Genomic DNA, 16574 nt, shown 5'->3' on the forward strand with positions numbered 1-16574 from the left:
CGCTGTGCTACTTTCACCGGATGGCCACTCTGTCCTAAAACTGTTTTTATTTTTGACAAACGTTTTTGGCCTGATACGGGCCTGCCAGATGACAGCTGTTGCGATGTAGATGGCTGCTGCGGATCATCCTCCTTTGCTTCTAAGCTACTGGCAGCGGCACCCTCTTCCCCAATGGCTGCCAATCTGGGTCAACGACTGGGTCATCTATCACCTCCTCTTCAATGTCATGTGCACCTTCCTCTGTGTCACCGTGTAAGGTGCTATAGCGTTCGGGACGGGGCACCATAGTCTCATCAGGGTCAGATTCTGGCTCAGTACACTGCGAGGGCAATGTAGTGATCTGAGTCAATGGAACAGTATTATAATCTAGCTGTGGCTGTGCATCAGTGCACTCCATGTCCGATTCATCTTGTAATGGGCAGTTAACAATTTCCCGTTCTAACCCAGGCACGGTATGTGTAAAGAGCTCCATGGAGTAACCTGTAGTGTCGCCTGACGCATCCTTCACTTTTGGTTTGGGTGAAGGACACAAGGAAACATCTTGTTCCTGACCGGGAGCATCCACTGACGACTCGCTGGTTTTATATTTGGAAGTTTCTGAAGAGGAGGCGAAAGAGCTAGAGGCTGAGTCAGCAAGGAAAGCCAAAACTGTTTCCTGCTGCTCCGGCTTTAAAAGCCTTTTTCCTACTCCCAGTTAAGGGAGCCTTCGAGGCCTTGTGTAGCCAGACGATGACGCTGGCTCAACACCTCCAGCCTTAGGTGCTATTGTGCTTTTGCCACTACCACCAGATGCACCACCAACACCACCACCATCAGTACCAGCTGGCAACCTCCGCCCACGGCCTCTTCCACCTGACTTCCTCATTTTTTGGAAAATCTAACCAAAATAACAACCGTTATATGGTACTGTAAAACAAGGTAGAAGGTGTATATAAACGTGTTGAGATTTTAAATCTCTTTTTTTGGGGGGGAGACTGAACAAAAAATGAAAGTGGCTGGCTGATATACCACTAACGAACAGGACTGAAATATATCCACTTTTTGATAATTTGAATCTCACTTTTTTGGGGGGAAAACTAAACCAAACCTCAGACCCTGTGTTAGGACTGGCGGAACGCACCAAGAGAGATGTAATGGATGCGTTCGCAGTCCGGGGTCCACCGTGCAGGTGAAACCTGCTGCTAGGACATGACAGACGATATGGCGGTACTCATAAGCATACACGCGTGGGTTAAACCTCACCCAGCGTGAAGAAAGCGATCCTGTTGTGTCACAGGATCGCGGTACCGCACATAGAGCGCGAGCAAGTTGTCAGCGAACTAGACCCCAACAGGGATAGTAGTCCGATTAGACCCTTGCTGGCACTACACCACAACTGGGTGTGAAAAGTATATACAATAGAGGCACCGAAGTGCAAACTGTGCCGTGCTGGCAGGCACCACTAAGTACCCAGACATGGGTCAGGAAGCGCACACAGGCGCGTGGCGCCGCACTGGCGGTCACAGCAGAGGACGCTGACACGTGTGTGACACGTTGAGTGTTAAGTCGGGCGCTAGATAGCAGCCATACACCATACGCGAACAATCATACAGTAGGGTAGGGGTATTTAAAGGACGACTTGCACTCACAACAAACACACGTATAAAGTTGTACACTAGCGCATAGCCGTGCGGTCATGCGCAGTTTATATAGCTGCAGGACAGGAAGCGGCCACAGAAACTTTGCCCTTCCGAGACCTGCCAAGAGGACCAATAGAATGCGCTGCAGAGTCTGAGCACATGACCCTCGATCTCCAACGGGAGATCTTGCCCTGGGCATGCTCAGTGTGCGCAGACAAGGACTTAGTCCCAGAGAAGTCCACTCGCTGCTGACCAGTATTGGCTTTAAAGGCAGAAGCTGGAGAAGCAGCAGTAACTCTTCTCACAGAGTCAGACTGAGCGAGACGCTGGGATCGACGTCCCTGCTGAGCAGGCTCCACTGCGGCTGGAGGAGAATGGGAGACCGCAGCGGAGACGGATCGAGATTCCCCCTGTGCAGCAGAGGAAACTCGACTCCTAACATTACCCCCCCTCCTAGGGCCCCCCCCCCCTCCTTGGGCCTCGCTACGTTCGAAGGCAGCAATGAGCTGTTGGGCCCGAATGTTTTCAGCAGGCTCCCATGACCTGTTCTCTGGACCATAACCCTTCCAATCCACCAGATAGAACTTTTTGCCGCGTACCACCTTACACCCCAAAATAGCGTTCACCTCGTAATCGTCCGTAGACGAACCCGATGTCCCGGCAGATGACTCGGAAAACCGGGACATGTATACGGGTTTCAAGAGGGACACATGAAAGGTGTCGGTGATACCCAAGCGTGGAGGAAGAGCCAGGCGGTAGACCACAGGATTAACCTGTTCGAGAACCTTGAAGGGACCCAAGTAGCGAGGAGCAAACTTAGTGGACTCAACTCGCAGCCTGATGTTACGGGCGGAGAGCCACACCAAGTCGCCAGGGACAAAAGTCGGAGCAGGGCGCCGATGAACATCGGCAGAGGACCTCATTCTCTCCTTGGAGGCCCGAATGGCATCCTGCGTGCGATCCCAAATGTCCCGTGCCTCCACAGCCCAGTCTGCCACCCTGGGATCAGCGGAAGACACAGGCATGGGCACTGGAACACGTGGATGCTGGCCGTAATTTAAGAGGAATGGAGTCTGACCGGTGGAGTCGGCTACGGCATTGTTAAGTGCAAACTCTGCCCACGGTAGCAAGGATGCCCAGTCATCCTGTCTGGCAGAAACAAAATGTCGCAGATATGTGACCAAGGTCTGGTTGGCCCTTTCTACCAACCCATTCGTCTCGGGATGATATGCCGAAGAGAGATTTAACTCAATACTGAGTAAACGACATAGCTCCCTCCAGAATCGAGACGCAAACTGGGGACCCCGGTCACTAACAATTTTGTCTGGCATACCGTGTAAGCGAAAGATATGCTTGATAAACAAGACAGCCAACGCCCGTGCAGATGGTAGCCGTGGAAGAGGCACCAAATGCACCATTTTGGAGAAATGGTCGGTGATCACCCAGATAATGGTGCAATTACGAGACTTGGGTAAGCCCACCACAAAGTCCATCCCGACCATCTCCCAGGGCCTGTCAGCCACGGGCAGAGGGTAAAGCAAACCAGCTGGCCGTTGCCGAGGAGTCTTGTTCCTGGCGCAAGAGACACACGCCCGAACGTACTCCGCGACATCACGAGCCATATGCGGCCACCAGTATGTCCTCGCCAGTAACTCAGATGTCCTTTTAGTACCAAAATGTCCACCCACCCTGGACGAGTGCGCCCAAGAGAGAACCTCCGGCCGCAAACTAGATGGAACAAAAGTCTTGCCCGGGGGCACAGACTCCAGTGAAACCGGGGCCACGGTTCTCAAACTCTCGGTGGGGACAATAAGCCGAGGCTCCCCCTCCTCCTCCGCAGATGACACAACGGAGCGAGAGAGAGCATCGGCCCGAATGTTCTTCTCCCCAGAAAGGAAATGGAGGGTGAAATGAAACCGGGAGAAGAACAAGGACCATCTGGCCTGGCGAGAATTCAACCGCTGAGCTGTCTGCAGATACACCAAATTTTTGTGATCTGTGAAGACTTGGAAGGGAAAACGTGCTCCCTCCAAGAGATGTCTCCACTCCGAGAAAGCCAACTTCATGGCTAGCAACTCCCTGTCCCCGATGGAATAATTCCTCTCTGCTGGTGCGAAGGTCTTGGAGAAAAAGAAGCAAGGATGCTTCCGACCTTGAGCATCTTTTTGGAAGAGGACTGCTCCAGCACCAACAGAAGAGGCATCCACCTCCATGATAAATGGCTTATCAACATCGGGGCGATGAAGTATGGGAGCACTAGCGAAGTGTGACTTTATAGAGATAAAGGCCTTGGAGACCTCCTCAGACCACAATTTAGGATTTGCCCCCTTCTTGGTGAGGGCAACCAAGGGAGCTACCAAAGTTGAGAAATGCGGGATGAACTGGCGATAATTGATGAACCCCATAAAGCGCTGCACCGCTTTAAGAGAATGAGGTTCCTGCCAGTCCATCACAGCCTGTAGTTTGGCAGGATCCATAGCCAATCCCTGGGCTGAGATGATGTAGCCTAGGAAAGGTAAGGATTCCTGCTCAAACATGCACTTCTCCAACTTGGCATAGAGGGAGTTTGCCCGTAGGAGGTCGAAGACTTTGCAAACATCTCTCCGGTGGGAGTCAATATCTGGAGAGTAGATGAGAATATCATCCAGATAGACTACGACCGAGGTGGAAAGCATATCCCGGAAGATATCGTTCACAAAGTCTTGGAAAACGGCTGGGGCATTACAGAGCCCAAAGGGCATCACCAGATATTCATAGTGCCCATCCCTGGTGTTAAAAGCCGTCTTCCATTCGTCCCCCTCACGGATGCGAATCAGGTTGTAAGCACCCCGCAGATCTAATTTAGTAAATACCCTTGCTCCCCGAAGCCTATCGAACAGTTCAGATATCAAAGGCAAAGGGTATTTATTCTTAAAGGGAACCTGTCACCCCGTTTTTTGAGATTGAGCTATAAATACTGTTAAATAGGGCCTGCGCTGTGTGTTCCTATAGTGTATGTAGTGTACCCCGATTCCCCATGTATGCTGAGAAATAACTTACCAAAGTCGCCGTTTTCGCCTGTCAATCAGGCTGGTCAGGTCGGGAGGGCGTGGTGACATCGGTGGTTCTTCCTCAGCTTTACGTTGGTGGCGTAGTGGTGAAGACACAGCGCGCGATCTGCGCTGTAATCCCTTGCATCGGTGGGGGCGGCCATCTTCCTGGGGCCGCGCGTGCGCAGATCGAGTGCTCTGCTGCACGGGGCTTCAGGAAAATGGCCGCGGGATGCCGCGCGTGCGCATTAGAGATCGCGGCGGCCATTTTCCCAAAGCCGAGTTTGCATCTCGGCTTTGGGAAAATGGCCGCCGCGATCTCTAATGCGCACGCGCGGCATCCCGCGGCCATTTTCCTGAAGCCCCGTGCAGCAGAGCACTCGATCTGCGCACGCGCGGCCCCAGGAAGATGGCCGCCCCCACCGATGCAAGGGATTACAGCGCAGATCGCGCGCTGTGTCTTCACCACTACGCCACTACGCCACCAACGTAAAGCTGAGGAAGAACCACCGATGTCACCACGCCCTCCCGACCTGACCAGCCTGATTAACAGGCGAAAACGGCGACTTTGGTAAGTTATTTCTCAGCATACATGGGGAATCGGGGTACACTACATACACTATAGGAACACACAGCGCAGGCCCTATTTAACAGTATTTATAGCTCAATCTCAAAAAACGGGGTGACAGGTTCCCTTTAACGGTGATGGCGTTAAGACCCCTGTAGTCTATGCATGGACGCAATTCCCCACTCTTCTTCTGCACGAAGAAGAATCCTGCCCCAGGAGGTGACACTGACTTCCTGATGAACCCTCTTGCCAGATTTTACTGTATGTACTGTGACATTGCCTCCGTCTCCGGGAGAGATAGCGGATAGACTCGACCCCGGGGAGGCTCAGCACCAGGCAAGAGGTCAATAGGACAGTCATAGGGGCGATGGGGCGGAAGGGTCTCCGCCGCCTTTTTGGAGAATACGTCTGCATATGACCAATACTGCTTGGGGAGAGAGGATAGATCTGCGGATACCTCAGTAGTAGCAACCTGAACGCACTCCCTCTGACACCTACCCCCACAAGATTCACCCCAACCCAGAATTCTGCCTGAGGACCACTCGATATGAGGAGAGTGGTACCGTAGCCAAGGTATTCCCAACAGGATCTCATCAATTCCTTCCGGAATAACGAGCAGAGAAATTATCTCCTGATGAGATGGCGACATGGACAGATTAAAAGGGATGGTCTGGTGTGTTATCTGTGAGGGCAATGTCGACCCATTCACCACTCGCACCGTTACTGGTTGAGCAAGCATAACCAAGGGTATTGCGTGACGTTGGGCGAAGGCAGAAGACATAAAGTTGCCCTCCGCCCCAGAATCCACGCAGAGCTCTACCGAGTGGGAAAATGAGCCAATAGTAATTGTCCCCTTAAAGGACAACTTAGAGGCAAACGTCGCCGTGTCTAGTGTACCTCCACCAACTACCACTAGACGCTGACGTTTCCTCGACCGCTGAGGACATCTGGTGGCTAGATGTCCTGACTGCTGGCAAACATGACAGACCCTGAGTGCACAAGCGGTCCGGGACTTAGATCCTGCTTGTGACACCTCCCTGGCCTCATGTGACTCAGGAACCAGGACTGGAAATTCAAGAGGTTTGGCAAAAGTAGGAGCCAGCCGAAACCTCTGCCTACACTGGGCTCGCTCTAACCTCCGCTCGTTAAAACGGAGGTCAATTCGAGTGGAGACAGTTATTAACTCCTCCAGTGTGGCAGGAATCTCCCTAGTGGCCAGAGCGTCCTTTACGTGGTCAGCCAAGCCCCTCCAAAATATGGGGATAAGAGCTTTATCCGACCAATCCAGCTCAGATGCTAAGGTGCGGAATTGGACGGCAAAATGACTGACCAAGGACTCACCCTGAGTTAATGCCAGCAATTGGAGCGCAGTATCATGGGTGACTTGAGGTCCTAAAAAGACCTGTTTCAGAGCGCTCAGAAACAGCGGAGCACTCTGCACCACATGATCGCCACGCTCCCACAGCGGCGTAGCCCATTCCAACGCCCTGTCCGACAATAGAGACAAAATAAATCCCACCTTAGCCCGCTCTGTGGGAAAACGTGTAGCCAGGAGCTCGAGATGAATAGAGCACTGACTCACAAATCCCCTACAAAACTTGCTATCACCAGAAAATTTTTCTGGCAGCGGGAGGTGAGATAATGTCGGAACAGGGGTGGCAATGGACATAGTAGCTGCAGCCACGCTGGCAGCCTGTACAGCTACTGCAGTAACATCCACAGCTGAGGTCGCGCTCTCGAGAGCCGCCAACCTACCCTCCAGCTGCTGGATATGCCGCAGAGATTGCTGTATGTCTGTCATCACTAGCCAGACCCTGGCGCTAGTGTAATGTTAGGACTGGCGGAACGCACCAAGAGAGATGTAATGGATGCGTTCGCAGTCCGGGGTCCACCGTGCAGGTGAAACCTGCTGCTAGGACATGACAGACGATATGGCGGTACTCATAAGTATACACGCGTGGGTTAAACCTCACCCAGCGTGAAGAAAGCGATCCTGTTGCGTCACAGGATCGCGGTACCGCACATAGAGCGCGAGCAAGTGGTCAGCGAACTAGACCCCAACAGGGATAGTAGTCCGATTAGACCCTTGCTGGCACTACACCACAACTGGGTGTGAAAAGTATATACAATAGAGGCACCGAAGTGCAAACTGTGCCGTGCTGGCAGGCACCACTAAGTACCCAGACATGGGTCAGGAAGCGCACACAGGCGCGTGGCGCCGCACTGGCGGTCACAGCAGAGGACGCTGACACGTGTGTGACACGTTGAGTGTTAAGTCGGGCGCTAGATAGCAGCCATACACCATACGCGAACAATCATACAGTAGGGTAGGGGTATTTAAAGGACGACTTGCACTCACAACAAACACACGTATAAAGTTGTACACTAGCGCATGGCCGTGCGGTCATGCGCAGTTTATATAGCTGCAGGACAGGAAGCGGCCACAGAAACTTTGCCCTTCCGAGACCTGCCAAGAGGACCAATAGAATGCGCTGCAGAGTCTGAGCACATGACCCTCGATCTCCAACGGGAGATCTTGCCCTGGGCATGCTCAGTGTGCGCAGACAAGGACTTAGTCCCAGAGAAGTCCACTCGCTGCTGACCAGTATTGGCTTTAAAGGCAGAAGCTGGAGAAGCAGCAGTAACTCTTCTCACAGAGTCAGACTGAGCGAGACGCTGGGATCGACGTCCCTGCTGAGCAGGTTCCACTGCGGCTGGAGGAGAATGGGAGACCGCAGCCGAGACGGATCGAGATTCCCCCTGTGCAGCAGAGGAAACTCGACTCCTAACACCCTGTGCATAAAACAACACAATGAAAGTGGCTGGAAGATATATAAAAAAAATACAAGGACTGTAGTACAATTTCAATCTCCCTACAATAATCTCAGGACAACTATGGCAGCAATAAAAAGGACTGCTGCACACAAAAGTGTGGACAAATAAACAAGATAACTGTGCAGAAAGGAGCAACAGGATTTTTGCTTTTAAAAAAGCAGTTGGTTTGCACAGCGGCGTGCAAACAGCAATGCAGCTATCAGGGAGCCTTATAAGGCAGCCTAATAAGCTACAGAGCTGATGCACAAAATTATATCCTCCACTGTCCCTGCAAACAAATGGTGGTGTTGGACAGAGGAAATCGCTACAGCACAAACAGTTTCTGGGCTTAATCTTCCCTCCCTAACTATATCCCCTCTTCTGATGAAGCTGCGGCAACCTCTCCCTATGCTACGATCAGCAGAAGTAAGATGGCGGTCGGTGTGAACGCCCCTTTATAGCCCCTGTGACGCTGCAGAAAGCAAGCCAATCACTGTCATGCCCTTCTCTAAGATGGTGGGGACCGAGACCTATGTCATCACACTGCCAACACTCTGCGTCCTCCTTCATTGGCTGAAAAATGGCGCTGAACGCGTCATACAAAACGCGACTTTGGCGTGAAGATCGCCGACCTCATGGCCGATCCCACACTAGGATCGGGTCGGGCTTCATTAAACCCGACTTTGCCGAAAGTCGACGATTTTTTAATTTGTCCGATCCGTTTCGCTCAACCCTAGTGACCACCACTCGTTATACCTGGAAATATAACGAGTGAGTGAGTAAAGCACCACTCCAGCATTTTTTTTCTTTCAGTGCTGGAAATGTGCTTCCTGACCATAGTCTTATATTACCCGACTTCACCTCCTATCAGCTCTGCTCCATCTTGTGACCACAGCTCCTGAGTGGCCAAAAGTCAAAAGTAATGGTCACAAGAGCTCAATGCAAGTCTATGAGAGCCAGAACGAGGCTCTCACAGACGTGCACTGAAAAGTAACCTCTGGCTTACCCAGCAAACACTGGAGCATTCCAGCAGGTCACAAACTCCTAAAGGCCGGAAGAAGGAGAATACGGTGGCAGGTACGTATAAGTCCGCGGGCAGAGTTTTATTAGAAGCACAACTCCAGTTCTGAAATAAAAAATAATGCTGGAGTGGGGCTTGAAGAGTGGAGACAGCAATCAGAGAATGCCTGCACCCACACTGAACGTGCGCTTTTGTGCTCCTCTCGTCTCAGTGTGCAGGAACAGGGATTTGAGTTTAGGGAGACCTCGCAATGAGAAAGCCAGCGCTATCAATCAAGCTCGAGACAGTGCTGGATATGTAAATTAGAGGTCAAAACAGTGCACTGAGATATGCCAATGACCTAGAAGAGGATGGTGTACATATGCTGCCTCTGTGCCATTCATTGTCTGTGGGGCTGCTGCATACAGTGCTTGGCTATTTTGGCAGTCGCATAGACAGTGAAATGGTGCGGAGGCTGCTCATGCATATACTGTTCAGTCTGAGGCTGCAGATCCTGTTCTGGGTGTTCCAGAGCCCTGATTTCTGGTCTCTGGGGGTCACAGCATTCGAAACCCCAATGATCAGCAAGTTATATCTTATAACATGGATAGGGGATAACTTGTTTTTTGGGAAATAACCCTTTAATAGTTTCTATTTTTTGTCCCTAGTTTAAATCAAAGGAGTTTATGACTTTTCAACAATTTGTTATTGTACATCAATTTACTTACGGTAACTAAAACTATTCAATGTAACCATGAAGATTACTGAGAGTTACAACAATCTTGGACAAAATCAGAAGCAATGGTTCATCAAACTTTTTTGCAGTTGCATTTACCCTATTTTTACTGTTGGTAATGTCCCACAGTTAAGTAGCCATATTCCTTGTCCTGTGATGCATAACAGCAGGCAGCACCTGCACAACCAAATAGTGGGGCTATGTCTCTCCAAGTAGCCAGGGGCACAGTAAAAATAGAAATAGACTTCTAAGAAAATACACACAGAGGTGGGTCTTTTCTGTTTCCGTGACATTTTCAGAAAGTGTAGGAGTAACTTCAAGAAGGAAATGTGATAAATGTCAGCACCAATTCTGAATGGGATTTCAGGTGAACCTCACTGGTGTGGGTTTTTGAGCATTGAAATCACCTATTTGCTATGTGCCGAAAGACATATGAAGTGAAGCCATGCATTTGAGTACATTTTTAAATGGTAAGCAAAGATTCATTAAATGCCATATTATGTGTCATTTATCAGAACCCATGCAACATGTACAAGGAGTAATCAACCAGTAAATATTCTTTTTTTCCATGCCCTGCAAAAAAAGATGGCATGAAAAACAGTTTAAGCCCTGATGCCCACATTACGGAAAAGAGGCAAAGGTCCTCCAGACATAACTAAGCAAAACAACATAATTTTTATTGAATTATTCTGCATTTATTTTTCGGACATTGATTCAATCTATTTCTTCTGTCCAGTGTTTTGCTGTTTCCACCTTTCTGTAAGGTTTGCTCTCATCTCCCATTGCCTTTTATGGATTTTTAAAAAAAATTGTTTAATTCAATAAAAATGATGTTATTTTGTTTATTTATGTCTGGAGGACCTTTTGTCTCTTTACATAGTTTTTGGCGTGTTTTGGCGATTAAGGGCAATTCTTTGTGCCTACATTACGGAGGCTGTATAGAGGCATTTGACTTCGGAGCAATGCTCGTATGTATTCAGCTATTCTCACCTAAAAGTCATTCTTGTAAGAATAATAAACCCATATATGTGTTATCTGAAGGCACTTGTCACTATTTTTTTCTTTTCTATTGGTACGATACCCAACAAAGAAAAAAACTAAATATTCCTCTATAAAATTAGATTAGCACATAGGCAATTCTATGGACTATGTGCACATAGAGTTTTTCAATGGGTTTCTGCAGCAGAAACTGCAAGTTTTTCAGGAGTTTTGAATTTTTGATGAGGTAAGTGTATGTGTGCAAAATGCCTTTTTTTCAAGCAGATTCTGCCCAGAAAAAGCCTTGCAAAAGCGCCCCATAAAATGAACATTGTCACGGATTTACCAAGACAGAGTGGGACCAGAAGATTACCGTGTCTAATTACACATACTAATGCACTTATTAGAAGCACTTCACCATCATATTAAATGGTGCTGGTTTCTGCTAGTGGTGCAGGGGTTACATCTTTTCAGTTGAGAGTCTCTGAAGCTTTCCTGCTTTGATGATTTCGGCTGTTCAGTGTTGGCCACTCCCTGTTGCTATTTATCCTCGCCTCTGGCAATCAGATTTGCCAGTGTTAGTTTTATGCTGCCTGGTGTGGAGTTGGAGGTGTTTGTTGAGTAGGAGTTTGGAGTGTTGATCTAAAGATTGCTGCTGCTTGGTGATTTGTCTGTGTGCATAACCTCATTCTCTATTTGGTTGTTCCTTTCTTTTTCTTCTCGGTGTTCCACTCTGTTGTTTGTGAGTGTATCTATGTATGATTGGTATTTTCATTTATCCCTGTATGCCTTCCCTTGTTAGTCTGGGTTGTGTATTCTTAGACACTTTTACTCCCCACTTCCCTGAGTGGGAAAGGGGACAGATAAGGGCTGATTCTGGGCGCCCCTAGCTTTAGGGATAGGGAAGGAGTCCCTAGCCCCAGAATATCAAACTACAGTCATGTGACAATCATAGTGGACAACAGCAATGTTAAAACAACAGGCATTTTTCAAAAACTGAAGTGGAAAAAAATGCTCAAAAAAATTCTTTATATCGTTCTTGTGCATAGTGAGTTCTTGCAGTGCCTCCACTAGCAGCATCACTTACTCTATACTGCTGAAGAAGCACTTCCATCAAAGTTTTTATCCTTTTGCCTTTCTACACAGATAATTATTCTCTTTTTTCTGCTCTATGTAGAAACAGGAAGTCTCTTGTCCCTGCATTTATCATTCCCCTTTCCAAGTCCTGACCCAGCTGCTATGCTCCACCTTTCCACCCGGCCAGAGACCTTTGCAATGACTCTTGAGTCATTCAGATAGGGCGCTGCCACCAGCAATTTCAGGCCCTATACTGGCAAAATTTATGGGCACATTTGATATTCCACTCAGGCTCCACTTCAGCTCCACCTCCACCCCTCGAATCTTCCACAGTCTCATAGACCACTCTTGGAAAAAAAACACTTCTGCACCAATCACACATTGACAGTTCCCATTGTACACCATATCACATACATAGCCATTAGCTTTTGTTTTGGCCAAAATATTTTTTAAGCCTGCCACCATGACAAGGTAGACTCTAACCTATTATACATTCCTTACAATATCCAATACTCTTTTTAGGTATATTTTTCTTTATTTTTCTTTAAGGGAATGTGTCATATATATTTTTTTAAATGATCAATAATACCACATTCTGGGGTCAAATAATTTCATACCATAAGCAGATCACATTTTACCACCATGTTGTGACTGAATAATACTACATACAAGGGAGAAATACCACCACACTATGACCAGATCACATATTAGCACCACATAGCGATCGAATAATGCCACATTCGAGGAACAAATACCACCACATTTTGACTAGACCACATATTACCACCACATAGTGATGAATACCACATATATGTAGCCCACCCTCAATTCATCATTATTTGCGCACATCACCATCAATTCACCATTTGCTGTCCCTCACCCCCACCATCAATTCATCATTTGCTGTCACATGTCACCCACCCTCTATTTATAATTTGCTGTCCCCCATCCCCCACCATCAATTCATCATTTGCTGTCACATGTCACCCACCCTCTATTTATAATTTGCTGTCCCCCATCCCCCACCATCAATTCATCATTTGCTGTCACTTGTCGCCCACCCTTTATTTATAATTTGCTGTCCCTGTCTACTCATCATTTGCTGTCCCCCACCCCCAATTCATCATTATTTGCACTCCCCCACCTCAATTTGTCATAATTTGCTGCCCCCGAACCCATTTAATTAATTTTTTTATTTTTTTTAAAGTTTTCTTACCTCTCATACGATCCTCGGCAGGTGCAGCTCCAATTCTGGTGCCTTGGCAAGTGGTGCACATACATGCTGGCGATGACGTCATTGTGTACGCACCATCACCAGCACGTCACCGAAGAGGCGGAGGGACTACCTTGGAGCTGCATGGCTGTTCTGTGGAACTCCAGGAAGGCTCCTTTCCTCGAGATGTGCGCCACAGATGGTGGCGCGCCAGCATATAATGTTTCATTATACCCTGGGGCCCAGTGAGCAGGAGCACTGGGTCCAGGCCCCCCTCGTTACTTCTGTTCACGGCGCCCAATACAACACTAAGGGCAGTAAAGGCGTTAATAACTACTTTTCTGTGCACATGTTCAGTCTTTTATTATTTCTATTAACAGCTTTAAGGTGCGAAATCTGTGAAGCGGTTCAATAAAGCAACATTTTCTTTCTTTGGGTGACTTCGTTTGGAAGCCACTCACTCTATGATAAAAAATATAGGAAAAAGAGACTGGTAGTGAAGCTGCAGAAAAACGACTGCAAAACCTCTGCCATCAGATTAAAGATGTTGTGTGCGCATACCCTTGGAGAGTTTCCTAAGGCTTTGTGCACATGGTGTCTTTAGATGCCAGCACAGCCTCCAAGTTATCTTGAGTGAAGTCACTTCGGACAAACCCCGGCGGTTGTTTTGCTGAGGTGGCTTTGCTGTGAAGGAAACCGCCTGAAGAATGAGAGTGTCACTTTTAACAAACCCTGAGTGGATTAAAGGAAGTGACATTAGATGGAATATATGCATAGCAATTACATTTTGACATTGCTGTGCACTATGGTCATTTTATGGAATCTGCTAGAAAAAGACGCCATGTGCACATGGACTAAGAGTACGTACATAGCGAGTTTTTGCAGATTTTTTTCAGTATAAACTCTCCAAAAACTACAACTCCAATAAACTCCAAAAGAAACTCCGGTGGCTTTAAGATGCCTGTGTTTAATTTTTGAAGAATATGACGCTTCAGGAAAATGCTAGCTATGTTTTTTTAAAGAACTGTCTTTGTCATTATTTTATTATTTTTTGCTGCCAACACCTTTTTTAAAAAAATATTATATATAACTTAGTGGCTACTTCCACTGAAAATCTGCCTGAAAAATGATCAGGTTACTCGTTTTAGCCACCGAATGCCTTTCAAATTTTGAAGTACTTAAAAAAAGTTAAAAAAGATGAAGTGTGCATGTCAGGTTGTTTCGGCATTGCTGTGCATATATATGTTAATTCTTTTTGCTTTTTTTTGTGTTTTTTTTTTTTTCAGGTGGAATCCGCCTGAAAGAGATTTTGTGTGCACATACCCTAAGGTTTCTGTTCCAAAAACTACTGAAAAAAAATGTGTGAACATACGCTAACAGGTTACTTCTCTTTTTCCACCAGATGCTTTTCAAAACTCTTGTCAGGCAAAAAACCTCCAAAAACTCCTGATATGAGCAGCAAAGAGGATATGACACTGAAATGAGAAGGAATAGTTTTTAATGTGAATAGAAAAAATTGGAGTCTGGCTCAACAGGACTGGATTTTCCTTTTCTTTTTCAAAAGAAAATATAGTGCATGCAAAAGAAAAATTTACATGGTCGACATGACCCAGTTGACGCGTTTCGACTGCACTAGGCAGTCTTACTCATGACATGAATTTTCTTTTGAAAAAGAAAAAGAAAAGGAAAATCCAGTCCTATTGAGCTGGACTCCAATTTTTTCTATTTTCCTTGATGTGAGGCCAGGGAGAGGCGGTGTCTGAGCCCCAGGTAGATGAGCATGGAGCAACTGGGTGAGCTGGGATCACGTTTTTATAGTTTTTAATGTGTTTTTGAAATGGTGGAGGGGGATTTTAGAGCTACTGCAAAAAAAAAACCTCTGTGTGAACCCTGTCTTACAGATCATTATTCAGACACATAAAGGAAGCAAACCTCACCGTGATATCCATATAACCTCTCAGGATGGACGGAAAATCGGATCCATTTATTTGTGTTGGATTGTTTAGCTGGCGAGAACATAGGATAAGTATAGGAATTTCTGTAACAAATCTAATTCATGTGAATTCACCTTTGAGTCAATGAAAATGTGACAATAAGAACAATTTTGAAAAAAATGAGAAAGCCGACTATATGTTTCTTTACAATAGCATAAAATACATTATAGCAGAAGAATCGAGATCAAAGAAAAGCTCTTGTTAGACGGACATTTAATTCATTCCGGGTACTTTTTCATGCCGACATCTGCTCTGGCAGCGGCTACCAATACTACGCTTATATGATGTTGTCTTTCATGGTCTCCAATTACACAAGGGATAATGAATGAAACGTTATGCAGACAGGGAGATGCCAGCAGGTGAATTAAGAGACTATCCTGGTCACTTGGCGTGCACGATATAATATGTCAGCTTCCTAAATATGTGTGCAGCAATGTGGAAGAACAGATGGTTAATGCCAAGAAACTTTTTGAACTTTTAAGCTATGTTCACACGTTGCATTTTTGCTGCAGGCAAAATCTGCTTTCTTGGCAGTAAAGAAGCTGCATACAAAAAGCAGGTTTTGCTGCATTTTTGCTGCATATTTGCTGCATTTGTATTGTTTCTTGTGCATACTGATAACATGTATTGCCTCCCCCCCCCCAAAAAAAAAAATCATAATGCAACTTCCTTAGGTTTTTGCACAGAAAATGCAGCAAAACCTGATACCTGTGTTTTTGCTGTGATTTTGCTGCAATTTTTCACTTAGTCATTGCTTTCTATGGGTGAAAAACACTGAAAGAAGTGAGGTGCTGCAGTTTGCAAAAACCCAGCAGTTTTCAAAATCAGAAAGAAAAAAAAGAACAATGCGTGTATGAGATTTCTGAAATCTTATAGCTTTTCCAGTAAAATGCAGCTTCCAATTTGCATTAAAGAAAGCAGCCAAAAAAATGCAGCAAAAATGAAACATGTGAACATGGGCTTACTTCACACAAGGTGAAAAAAAAACCTTAAGTGCTCACTCACTAGTATACATCGGACGAGTGTGTCTGATGTTTTATCAGATAGCACTGGGACCAGTGTCATTCTATGGGACAATGCAGGTCAGGTTTTTTTTTCTCATACCAATTTGGCATGAGAAATATTGCAGCATTTTGTAAGAGGCTCCACAAATTGAGTAGCGCGCACCCATTCAGGTCTATGGCTGCTTGGAAATCATCAGACTGCACTCAAATGACCTTCATGTGTTTTTACGGCAATTCTGCAGATTGAAACACATCAAAAACACATGTAATCCGCTCAGTATATCAATAAAGTTTTGTCAAAGCCAAATACTAGAACATTTCAAAAACAAAGCAACTTTATTTAAAACATGACATACCAAAAAGAGACAAAACACGATAAAATGCATGTAAAAAATGCACTGAAAAATGCAATGAAAAAACCCAATGTAGCCTAAGTAAAATAGATTATTTGCATTTTTTTTAACCCCTTCACGACATGCGCCGTACTAGTACTGCGCATGCCGTGAATCACCCTTTGATGTGGGCTCTGGCGGTGAGCCCAC

Source organism: Ranitomeya imitator, chromosome 6 (assembly GCF_032444005.1).
Source record: "Ranitomeya imitator isolate aRanImi1 chromosome 6, aRanImi1.pri, whole genome shotgun sequence".
Taxonomy (NCBI): domain Eukaryota; kingdom Metazoa; phylum Chordata; class Amphibia; order Anura; family Dendrobatidae; genus Ranitomeya; species Ranitomeya imitator.